This window comes from Equus caballus, chromosome 8, assembly GCF_041296265.1.
Source record: "Equus caballus isolate H_3958 breed thoroughbred chromosome 8, TB-T2T, whole genome shotgun sequence".
Classification (NCBI taxonomy): Eukaryota; Metazoa; Chordata; class Mammalia; order Perissodactyla; family Equidae; genus Equus; species Equus caballus.
The window spans coordinates 71,589,883-71,602,803 of NC_091691.1; positions in this window are offsets into that span (position 1 = coordinate 71,589,883).

Genomic DNA, 12,921 nt, shown 5'->3' on the forward strand with positions numbered 1-12,921 from the left:
CAATATATCCACTTCATTCTCCCAGAAAGCTTTGTTCACACACATGTAAAATTTTAAATGTACCATTCATTGAATGATCTGAAAGCATTTAAACAAATCAAAATTACTCTCAAAATATTTCAAGTGACAACCTATTTTAAAAATATATGACCATTGCATTAAGTTAAGGCATATGAAATTGCTGATATTCAACAGTTTTTGACCTAAAAAATGTCATTTTCATAGGAAAACTATTTACTACATTGCATTGCATTAAAAAATGTGATGCCCTAGGATCATGTCACTAGTCATGTCACAGCAACCCAAAGCAGAGAAAGGAATAGGGATGATAATCATAGTTAACTTCAGTGATATCATAATAATCTTGCTAGCAACTCAAAAATTAAGACGTCTTTGGCTATTTTAATGTTTTAATGAGTTAAAACTACTTGTGAGGCTTGAGTTGCAAAGGTCGGATACTGTTGCCAAGAACAGTTATGCAAACCATGGTTTGCACACACCTAGGGGATATTCTCACAACATAGACATCATAGCATTGCTTATTATTTAGAAACTTTTCTGGTAAATGACAGTAAAGTCTCCTCTCCTAAAAAAATTAATTTATCACAATAGTTTTTCAAAACATGGAAATAAAGTGTCTGAAAAGGGGACACCTTTTTCTGATGTGAACAAATGTATCTATGGGCCGGTGATAACACATATATATTTTCTTAAATTAATGCAGCTCTTGAGATTCTAAGGTAGCCAAACATTGAAGATCTTTTAATTTGGTATAAGTGAGGTTCTAGGTAATAGTTAAAAGCAGCAGGTATATAGAAGCAGGCGAAGGGCTCTCATTCAGTTTTCTGTTCTGCACAGACCATATCACTAAGCCAGAGGATAGTCTGACAGCCAGAGATAAACCAGAGGGCAACCTTCTTACTCCTGGAAGGGATGGCAGACTTTTCACAAGGAGAAGCTTTAATTGTTTCTAATAATCCATAGCCATCAGGCTCATAATAAAAGTTAATATTTTCCAGACTCTAAAAATAAATTCTCAGTGTTTAGGGAGCATCTTTGCTCCTCTCTGAGTTTTTCTCCTTTCTATATTTTTATAGATATTTTAAATAAACTATGTGAGTCTGCATCAGTGGCCAGATACCATTTTAAACAAATGGTTGCACACATAAAATTTTATTTCAAAAATAAATAAATAAATTCTCTAGCCAATATCTCAAAAGTCGATAAATCCTTTATGGATTTTTGGTTCAAACAAAGCTCACTTAAGAAAACTACCAGGGTTAAGAGCTCAATGGTGTTAAAGTCAGGGAGGAGGCTAGCGGATGGATTCTGGACACATATGCACTTTAGATTGGCTCTGTTCCTAGAGTGGGACAAATTGTTCCTAACTCTTGCCTGGTGGTTACTGTTAGCAATACAAAGCCATTAAATTCAATAGTGACCTCAGCATCAAACCTCACCCAAATAGCTTCCAGTTTCACAGCTTGAATCTCCAATTGCATTGATTCATCTCCATCTCCTGTCTAGATAGTCTTCATGATGAGAGCTTTTTCCCCATGGACTGAACTTGATTTTGACAATCCCGCTCTTGGTAATCACAGTGCTTTGAACTCATTCCCAGCCATGAGTTTCCACTGACTATTGTCAGTCAAACTGCTCACTTCCAGCTGTTAAAGTTCAGAATCATTGGACACAATTAGGAAGCAGAGAAAGAATCTTCTTCCATCATATAAATGGTGATGATGTAATTGGAAAAAATCACTCATCTGATTACACACAATTCTCCAGTTTCATTTGTAAAAATCTGTCTCTCCAGCTACTTTATAAAAACTACAAGGGGTACAATCATGGTTTTCTTCTATAAAACTCATAAAGCCTGTGCATGTGGCGGGGTATAGTGTTAACAGTTAATTGATGTTTATGGGATTGACTTAATAAGATTTAGATATTGAATTATATTTTTTGAGATTATTTAAAGAGGAATTTATCATTAGCCACATGTGGATCATTATCCTCACTGTGGGCCTACTGTGAGAAAAATTGTGCTAGGCACAAGGGATATGAAAAAGAAGCAAGAAAGAAAACCTTGTTCTCAAGCATCTTACAGACTGGTAGAAGTAATCAGATGCAAGATATAAAGAGATACATCATATAAGAAATATAGACACATAGCTGGAATAGTTCAGAGAAAAAATTAAAAAGATTTCTTGTAATTGCATGTTCTTGGAAAGATTCATGGTAGGGATGATCTTTGAACTGGATTTTTAAAAGCTAGGTAGGAATTGGATATGCAGAAATGGAAAGGAAGAAATTCAGAAAAAAACTTATTGATTTAATAATTTATTTATGTCATGCACTTATTCAATGTCTACCTTGTGATGTAGATAATGTTTGTGCTTATCTCCATCAAATAACTTCTGACATGGCAGGAATTGTTTGGGGCAGAGTTCAGAGATCATAGCGATATACACTGGAGGCCTCAATTAGCTATAGACACCAGCTAGAAATGAATAAGGATCACATGCTAACACTAAAATTGTTGGTTTTAAAATGTAATTTTGGAGAAATATTCATTTTGTTCATTCAAGAAATGATTACTGAGGTCATACTATGTGCAAGGCATATTGATTTCTACCCTATGTAAAAAGACAATCACAAATTAATGCACTTCACCATTTGTTTATGGAAAAAATATATGGCAAGCAAACAAACTAAAATGCTGTGTGTTAAGTATTATAATGGAACTTTGTTCAGTGAATTTTTTATAGCATGCAGATGTGGAAGAAATTAATTTTGCATGTGAAAGTCAGGGAAAGCCAGCAATAAGAGAATGTATTTCAGTTAGATCTTAAAGAATGAGGAGTCATTTAAGAGTGCACCTTGTGGGCATTCTATAGCAGAGAGTAAGGCAGGAGCAAAGCAAGGAGTCATGATTATCAGGTTGCCACCATGATTTGGCCAGAACCCTCTGTGACCAAAGATAAGTTAAGAATTTTGGGTGGGACTCAAGATTTAAAGGGCATGAAGAAACACAGATCTGGGGTGTAGACAAAGTCAGGTTTGGAGATATGGATTTTAGAATCAGGAACATAAAAACAATACTCAGCATCATTGATATGGATAAAATTATCCATGAAAAATTTTTGAATGGGCTGTAGAATCAGCATGCTTAGATATTAATGCCACCTCTGCCACTTATTAGCTTTGTACCCAAGTTACCTACCTTCCTAAATGTCAGGCTTTACTTTCATAAATAAGCATGAGAGAATTACTCACTTCTTTAGTTTATTGTGCTGGCTACCTATGAGGTAACCCATGAACCATAGAACAGGAACTGGTGTAGAGCAGCATTTAAAAAATCTCAATTATTATTAATATTATTGAACGAAGCTAAAGAAGGAACCCTAGAGAATATTAGCCTTAATGCAATAATTGGTAAAAGAGAGAAAGCAATCAAAGAAGTAGAAGGAGCAAATGATTTCATAAAACCTCATGGAAAGAAGAGTTTCAAAATGTGGAAGAACAGGAGAATCACATTCCCAATAAATGTTCCCAAAGGTCCAGAAGGAAGATCCCCGAAAAGAGAACCATGAGATTTGACAGGTAGCAGGTCTTTGGTGACCTTTGGTGAGAACAGTTCCTGCTGGACTGTCAGGGTAGAAGTTTGATGTCTAGGCTTGGAGGTAAGCAAGAGGATGAGTGGAATTGTAATGCATGGTTTATTTGTTATTGAAGGTAAATAGACTGTATATTAAGTGGAGAGTAAGATGGAAGAGATGGTTTCATTAGAATGTGGATGTCTTAAACATATTGTCAAGCAAAAGGAAAGACATCCATGAAGAGGGAGAAATTGATGAGAGAAAGGTGTCCCCCCCAAATTTTAACAAATAGGATCAAAGGCACAAGTAGAGAGATCATCTATGGAAAAAACTAATATGGTAGCCTCCTTTATTCAGACAGGAGGAATGGGTAAAAATGTAGATGGAAGATAGTGGAAGAGATATAAAGGCCTTACTCCTAGTGGCTCCTATTTCCTGGGAAGTTGAAGTTCAAGTGACTAAAAGTAAGAAGTTTATTGACAGGGGAATCTGGAAGAGAGTGGAAAGGCTTAGAACTACTTAGAAAGAAAAGGTTGTGAGTTCGGAATAAGTCAACATTTTGCATAGCATTTATGGAGGACCACATGATATTGGAACATATTAATAAAAATATGAGTCCATCAGAATGGTTAGGTGGTTTTCTCTGGAAGTGCTAGGAGAAACATTCATATGAAGAAAGAAAAATAACAATTGATTTGACTCAGGTGGGGGAAGAATTAAAGGCCCTTCTGGGTACTTTCAAACTTTTTGACTTTGCTATTCAGCCTAGGGAAAAGAGTTATCAATAGCTTGAGAGAATGAAAGAGTATAAGATAGAGCACATGCCCTCAAGAAGGTTTTACTCTAGAAGGAAGAAGAACACGTGCAAAGGCAATAGAAAGAATGTATAATGAGTACTGTAAGAGTGATAAAGCAAGTATTATAAGGGCATAAAAAATGGAAATAATTAAACTTGGGTAATTAGAAAAGTTTATTTGACGAAAGTGAAATTGATGGACTTTTAGGAATGTTTAAGGTGACAGTCATTCTCTGGCTGTTAGCTCACAGTTTTTCATGTTATTTTAAATTTACAGTATTTTTCTGTTCTTGATCTGCACTGTTAGGATTTGGGAAAATCCATTTCTGTGAAGTCAGGTACCCAAATAAGTCCCTAGAGAGAACCCGAATATTAGGCAACATGGTGAATCTTCCAGAGAATGATCAGTCCTAGGCCTAGGGCAGGGTAGGTACTTCTGTTTCGATGACAACTGAAAGCCACGATCAACCTTAAGACTGGAAACAAGCATTTGAGTGTTAGTGATTCAATAGGAGCAGAGCTTTGAAATGGAAAGAGAAAATCATTTACTTTTGAGTACCAAAGAGTAATAATAGGATATAGGCAAGATGCCAGGAAAATATCACCTTCTCTCAAAGCCATATGGCCTTCAACAAAACTAAGTGAAGATTTTTGAGGCTAACTTTTCACTAGTCAGACTTCATAACAGGACGTGTGTTTCAGGTAAAAGCATAGGCAAGTGGAAAGAAATGAGTAAGAGCAGAGAATACAATTTTCAGGAGTCAGGGATAGAGAGAGATTCAGCATGGGAAGAAACTAGAGGTCAGTGCAGCATTGTAAAAGGCCAACGGGAGGGAGAAATGTGACTTTTTTATGCATGAGTTAAGGGACCTAAGTCAGATGACAAATGTTAAGGTGACCATAGAAATGAACTAACAAACAATTCAGGAACAGAGGAATTGACCTGGGATGTCAAAACCAGAAATAAGAATCTTACCAATCTTAATTTCGATGCCAAGTAAAAGCTATCTTGGGTTACAATCTGGGTACCTTAGCCTAGTATCCTATGTAGATAAGTTGAACAAAGACTAAACTTCTGAAACCGTCATGGAAATATTTAAGAAAGCGATCAGAGAAAGGGACTAGAGAAAAAAGACTTAGCACTACTAATATTTCAGTAAATATTAATTATTTAATATAGCAACTTCCAGCAGATGTTCTATTTATATGTATGAGAGATGCCTGTAGGAACATCTCTCACAAAAACTTCTTTCAAAATTTTGGAGATTTATTCTTCTCCAAGATAAGCACACAAATGGACACACTGAGGTTGTGGTGGTGGATTGAGAAACTATAAACACAAAGTGGAGTAAATCAGGGAAAATCTAAACCAGTTGGATTAAAGCTAGGAGTGGGAGAGAGAAGGTGCAGAAAGATCATTCAAGACTCATCAGGCCCGTTTGAAAAAATATTGACTTGTGCCATTTCTTAAGGAAATCAGAGATGACTCCTGAAATGCTCACTAATCCACCTAGGTAGAGTTGATGGAATTCATTGCCTTCTTGAGAAGAGAGGCAAGGTTCAGTACCTCCATGTAGCATTTAAGAACTCAATTATAAAATGGTAAACTAATTCTAAACCACTAGGAGTAAAAGATCCATAAAAATAAATCCTTCCCAATTCCTTTGGTCTCCTGTAAATGCACTCAATGCCAAGAAAGTTCAGCTCATATGTGTGGAGGATTTTCTCAATCACAGCTCCTCATTCTTTCCAGTTCCCCAAATCCAGGCTGATGCTGTATCCTTCAGGGTCACCTTTTCATCACGATGTCACTACAGAGGAAAACAACATTGTGGTTAGTTTCTTTACGTGTTTCAGGTCTCTGCTGTACTTGCCTCATACAAGACAGGCAATGGAAATCTTTTGCGAGGTAAGATATAAAGAGAAATGATCTACTAATAATTAAAAATACTCGGTAAACTCCCCACTCAGACTACCTCCTATGGGTGTGAATGACGTTCAGGTCTTAAGTTCAAATGCTGTTCAGACAATAATGTTCTGAAAGATCCTTCCATAGGTTCTTACTGTTTTCATCTTCATACCAAATCCATTAATATTCCTCTCATATATTATATTCACTCTTAACAATATCTCTTTGGTCCTGTGGAGTAAGGCTTAGCAGTTAAAATTTTACTCTTTGGAAGCTAGCCAGTCTGTGTTCAAATCCAGACTGCAGCATTCTCTATGCCTCAGTTTCTTTACTGTGAATTGGGGCTATTGTTAGTTCTAAGGATGGTTGAGAAGATTAAAGAAATGATGCCAGTAAAGTGTTTGGGGAATAGTAAGTTGTGTAGTTGTTGTTATATTAATTTTTATTATAATTACACTTTCCACCACATGGAATTTTCCTTCTGTTCTAACCTATCTGTATCTTACTAGTCTTTCAAGGTACAGTTTAAGTCCCACTTTTCCTAATTATTTCATTACTTACCATATTCACACTCTAATTTACACATTTTATGAATATACATAATTTTATCATCTGATAATATATTGTTATCCATAAATCATTTCATTAAAAAAATACTTTTCTGTAACTATATAATTAATGAATTTCAGGCAAGGCTTACAACTTTACATTATATATTTGAATTCCTCTTACAAAGTGCCATGATGAGTAAGGCATATCATAACTACTTAATAAATATGGGCTGATTGAATATATTATTCTTTCATCTATAAAGTGATCACTGTCAACAGGCATTGCTAAGAATAATGAATTAAAAAGATCTTAATGTCAACTCTCATAAATTCAGAATATGTCAGGGCATCATCCTATTGGAATTATTGAAAAGTTTGATGTTTGTTTCCTTTTTGAGAAATGCAATTCTCTAACTCTTAATAAATTGTAGACTTCTATATTAATAAAGACAACTAAATTATTGTTCCTATAATTTTCATGGAATTGACCAGAAAAATGGGAAAAATGGGGTGAAAAAATCTCTGTCAGCCCTGGAAGGTAATGCCATTTATGTGCAAAACCTATTGAGAAATTTTTGCTTGATAAAGTGCCAAAGATATTAATATTTTCCCCCTATTGAAGAACATTGCACATAGGAAATAATTAAGGGAAATCATTTCAAAACCTCACTGACATCCCTAATTTGGAAAGGAGGATTAATAGGGTTATCCCAATCAGCTGGCAGAAAACTAGCTAGGAAACTACACTTCCTTTAAAATGGTGCTTGCAATGATCAGAAAGGTCTGTCTTTGTAGAAGAGCTTCTTTCCGGAGGGAGTAATGTTCAAAGGAATGAGAGAGAAAACCAAACCAGCAAGACAAGACCTCTTCCGCCATGAGCTGGGTCTGCATTAGCTAATGAAGCTAAGGCTGGAATGCGTATGTCTTAGGAATCCACGCCACTGAGCAGGCAGCTTCTCTTTGGATCCAGTGGTCACAGCAAGCACAAAATGAGTGCTGTAGAATGAGCCCTCAGAGCATACGGGTGCAGCAAAAAGTTGGCTGGCATAGTGGTGGGGCTTTGTTGAAATAGAGAATCACTCCTCTGAGAAAAAGAGAGAAAAATCAAAATGCTTATGAAAAGATATAATCTAAGGGGAAACTTCTGCCAACCTTTGGAGAATAGTCACTCTGACAAATATTTCCTAAAGAAAGCAGAAGTCAATTTTAGAATATTTTTATATGTTTATAAAAAGATTCAAGAAGGTAGAGTAACTAAGAGAGAAGAGCAAGCAGTCATAAAGGAGGAATAATCTGAGATCGTGAAAGATTGCATAAGAATAAAATCTTATTTGCCAAATTAAGGAGCAGCAAAGAGCAGCCGGACAATGTAGGATAATTTACAATTCTGTCAAATGATAACCATGAATATGATTAGAGAAGAGACGTGATACGTGAAGGGCAGATGCAGGATCTCCAAGTATCTGTAACTTACAAGTATTTGTGCCTAAACAGACAGAGTTGAAACAATGATTAAAGAATTGCACAAGCAAGACTTTTTTCTGTGTGTGAGGAAGATTTGCCATGAGCTAACATCTGTTGCCAATCCTCTGCTTTTTTTGCTTGAGGAGGATTAGTCCTGAGCTAACATCTGTGCCAATCTTCCTCTACTTTGTATGTGGGGCGCCACGACAGCATGGCTGATGAGTGGAGTAGGTCTGCACCCTGGATCCAAACCTGCAAACCCAGGCTGCCAAAGCGGAGAGCATGGAACTTGAACCACTCAGCCTTGGAGCCAGCCCCCACAAACAAGACTTTTTAGATAGGAGAAATGCTTCTGTCTGAGTCTGCAAATCACCATGCACCAAGAAATATTGAAGAAGAGAAAGATATCAGAATGTAAGCTTTACTTATTTTGAATTTCAAAATAAAAAGAAAATCATAAAAAGCCAAAAGCAAAATACTTAGAGCAAATGACAATAGTAATAACAATTAATAAAGGCTCGATTCAGACATTTTCTTGTACCACTAAAAACCAAAAGATAAACAATATATCATCACAGATTTTGAAGGGACGTGATGGTGACCAAAACGTACCTAAGTGGGCCAGCCTGGTGGCGCAGCGGTTAAGTGCACACGTTCTGCTTCAGTGGCCCAGGATTCGCAGTTCGGATCCTGGGTGCAGACATGGTACCACTTGGCAAGCCATGCTGTGGTAGGCGTCCTACATATAAAGTAGAGGAAGATGGGCACGGATTTTAGCTCAGGGCCAGTCTTCCTCAGCAAAAAGAGGAGGATTGACAGCAGACATTAGCTCAGGGCTAATCTTCCTCAAAATAAATAAATAAATAAATAAATAAATAAATAAATAAATGTACCAAAGTCAGCCAAATACAAGAAATACAAGATGTTTTTAAGCGTGCAAAATTGCAAAAGAAATAAGATGGGTGCTCCCTACTGAAAAGATTATGGAAAGATATAGTTTAGCCTTTGCAAAATGAAGAAAAATACAGAACTCATGAATGGAGAATTATTATATATCAAATGCAGAGTTGATGATAAATAGTAGCCTTTAAGTGAATATGCCAAAATTAATTCTGGAAATCAAATGCCTGCTATATAGTAATTTAATATTTTTATTTTAGCTCTGAAATCCTAGATGATACAAACAAGAACTGGAAGTGGTATGATAGGAAGAAAAAGAGGTAAGAATATAACAATTAATCCTGAGCTGGCTAAAGAGTTATACATCAGCATTTACAATCTGTGGTGGTGCATATTGGGAATATGCCAGTTCTTCTCCAGTTGTTATAGAATATTAAGGCAATTCAAATCAAAACACCTACAATGAGAATATAAAAGCAATTTTTGAAACATAGATGAGTGGTGGAGGTTCTCGTCTTATGAAATGTCATAAGAAAATATATAACTATGATAATTGAAACATTGCACTGGCACATATAAACAAAAAAATAACTCAAAAAATACAGAAAACACAGTAATAATTTAGTAGAGCATAAATTTCCCTCACTTACTGGAAAAAAAATGGATAATTAAAAATTAAACACTGGGTGAATCATCAGCATTTGTGGTTAAAAAAGAATCTCTAAAATAAAAGAAAAAACAGGAAGCATTATAGTATTATCTCATAACATATTATAAAATACATTATATAAAGACAAATATTAAAAAACATAAACACGATTGGAGAAAATGTCCATACGAATTTCTACTATCTTGTAGAGAAGACTTTTCTGAATATGGCCAACCAAAAATTATAGAAGAATTCATTGGTAAGTTTGGCAAGAGAAAAATTAAAAGGTAAAGAATAGCATATTAGCAATATTTACTATGCATATCCCTGGGGAAATAATAATAGTCTTAATAGATGAATGGCGCTTAAAAATCAAAAGTAACGACAGAACTTAAAAAGAAATTGACCCCTCTTGTTCATTAGTGGGCCCTTCCCTATTTCTCTAGAGAAATTTCTTGTAGCATTAGAGCCTTTCAGATCCTTCAACGCCCCTGCGATGGCATGCTCTTCCCCCACTAAACTGTAAGCTTCTCGTAGGCATGGTCCTTCCTTAACTCATTCACCTCTACATTCCAAATCCTTAGCACAGGGCCTGATGCATATATGAGTTAATACATGTTGGTGTCACTGTTGAAGCATATGAATAAGAATCTACCAATCAGTACACAGAGATGATTAAATAAATGAAGAAATTATATTTCAGTAGAAATCAAAATGCACGTTAACAATAAGATTAAAATCATAGTGATAATGCTTATAATTGGCAAGGATACAGTAAATAAATGAGCACTTTTCTACCATTAATGGAAATAAAAACAGTGCAACTTTTCTAGACGTTAGCTGTAAACGTGTGCTGGAGGACATAGACTTATGTGCATATACCTTGACCCATAAATAGTGCTTGTAGGAATGTTTCTGAAGGAACTAACCATAATAATATTTTGAGATTTTCTCATTGGGGTGTTTACATCATCACAGCATTGTTTTTAATGAAGAAAAAGTGAAGATAATTTAAATGTTGAACCTTAGGTTATTGGTTAAAAAAATGAGATCCATTAATGTAATCGAATATTCAGCTTTCACTATGAGTTTTTAGAAGAATATTTAACGATGTAATATTTTTCATGATCTTCTTTAAAAAAGTGGATGATAGCATATAATGGGCCAAACCTCATTATCCAACAGAAATTCATAAGGAACAACTTTAATGTAATGATGAAAATGTCTGCAAATTGCCTGGTGTGATGATAAACGTAAGGTACCAAAGAGACCGTTAGGCACTGAATTGAAAGGCATGGCCCTGAACCAGCATATCATCTGTTTGTATTTTTTTTAAGCATATTTTATACCCTTTAGGACAGTTGTTTCTCTTAGGTGAGTTAAGCATTTGCCTTGCATTTTTAGTTTGAACAATTGACTTAGTTAGAAGGAAAAAAACAATTCATGTTTAAATAATGAGTTCTGGGTAAATCTTTTCCAAGAGCAGGCATTTCACTAGGCCAAGACTGGAAAGTTGTTTCTTTTTTAGTTGATGAGCAAGGGAGTGTTTCAGAATGTTTGGCTTGGAGATCCAGCATTAATACAACCTAAGTTCCCTGTAAGAGAAAAGCTTATGGAAAGCTCAGGGAGAGGGCAGACGATTTATTTATTTACTTTCTTTCTTACTTATTTGCCTCCGGCAATATTTTTGTTTCTGGTTTCTAGCCTCTGATCTAGTTTTTGCTTTTGTTTTTCAAGTGACAGACTCTGAGATCTTTAGGAAGGATATGAAGAAGTAACATACATCATTATTTGTTAAAATGTACAGATTTTCCCAGCATACTCCGACCTCCCCCCATCCCGGGGTAAATCTCACCCACCACAGCCCAATAAAATCATCTTTCAAAGCTTATGGTTGTTATTTTCTTCTTCTAAACATGCATATCAGAGAAAAATCACTGGAGATTTGCATTATTCTAAACAATTTATGAGCAAGTCTGTCTGGCTGTATTTCCCAGTGGAAAGGATTGGGCCTTTTTTATAAATGATTTGTTACTGTGTTCTTCTGTAAGCACCAAAAGATGAGACAAAAAAATAAAAGTTAATTAAATAAAAAGTATTTTTTTCTTTAAAGAATATATGTGTGTATATTTATATACTATTGCATTCTATAAGTGTGTTTTTAAGTTTTTGTGTTCGATATACATATGTATGAATATAGATGGGTGACATTCACTTTAAAAGACTATTTTCACTCATCTCATATTTGAAGATGTGACTATAAAAGGTACTAAGTGGAAAACAGAAAAGCTTGCCAACACCATGCTGATGCGAGACATCTGAAAGAAATTAGACACATTTTCAGGAGTATTTTTCCATTTCATCCCTGTGCCCCTGGCTAGCATGTTCTTTGTACACTGGATTCCAGCTTCGGAGAAGCTGCCAAACACGCAGGACCAGTGCATGAGCCTCGTGTCTCCTTCATTGATCGGATACAGCCGGGGAGAGACTGGGCCAAACTCCCTGCCATGACTGTGTGTGCCACTGACTCTAGTGCGTGTGTACTCACACGCACACACTCACACACATACTTCATTCTCCTGCTTTTTGTAGTGGGGCAATGGGCTAGGGAGAGAGGTTATTCAGATTTTCAAAGACAGATACCCTAGAAACAATTACAGAACATAAGTACAGGGCTTGCTAAATAACAGCAGCAACAAATGCCTATGGACTCAAAATGTGTCTAGGGACAGGCTATACATCCTGTTTCAGTGTATCTTCTTCTCTCCACTCTCCACCTCCAACAGTCACTCCTGTCACTTTATCAGGCCACCTAAACTGACCTCCATTAAAATGGGACATTGCTCACAAGAAGTACCTTTAAAACTTGCTTCCCTAAGGTGTTTGCAATCTAGAAGGGGTCTGTACCTGCTGTTTGCCTACATGGTTGCTGATTTTGGATTCCAAACTGTATCCTGCTCTCCCTGCTCTGCATGGCAGAACACGTACCCTAGCAAACTATTTCCTAGACACCTTTGCCAATTTGCTTCATGTTAGCTCTGGCCCTGGGTAGC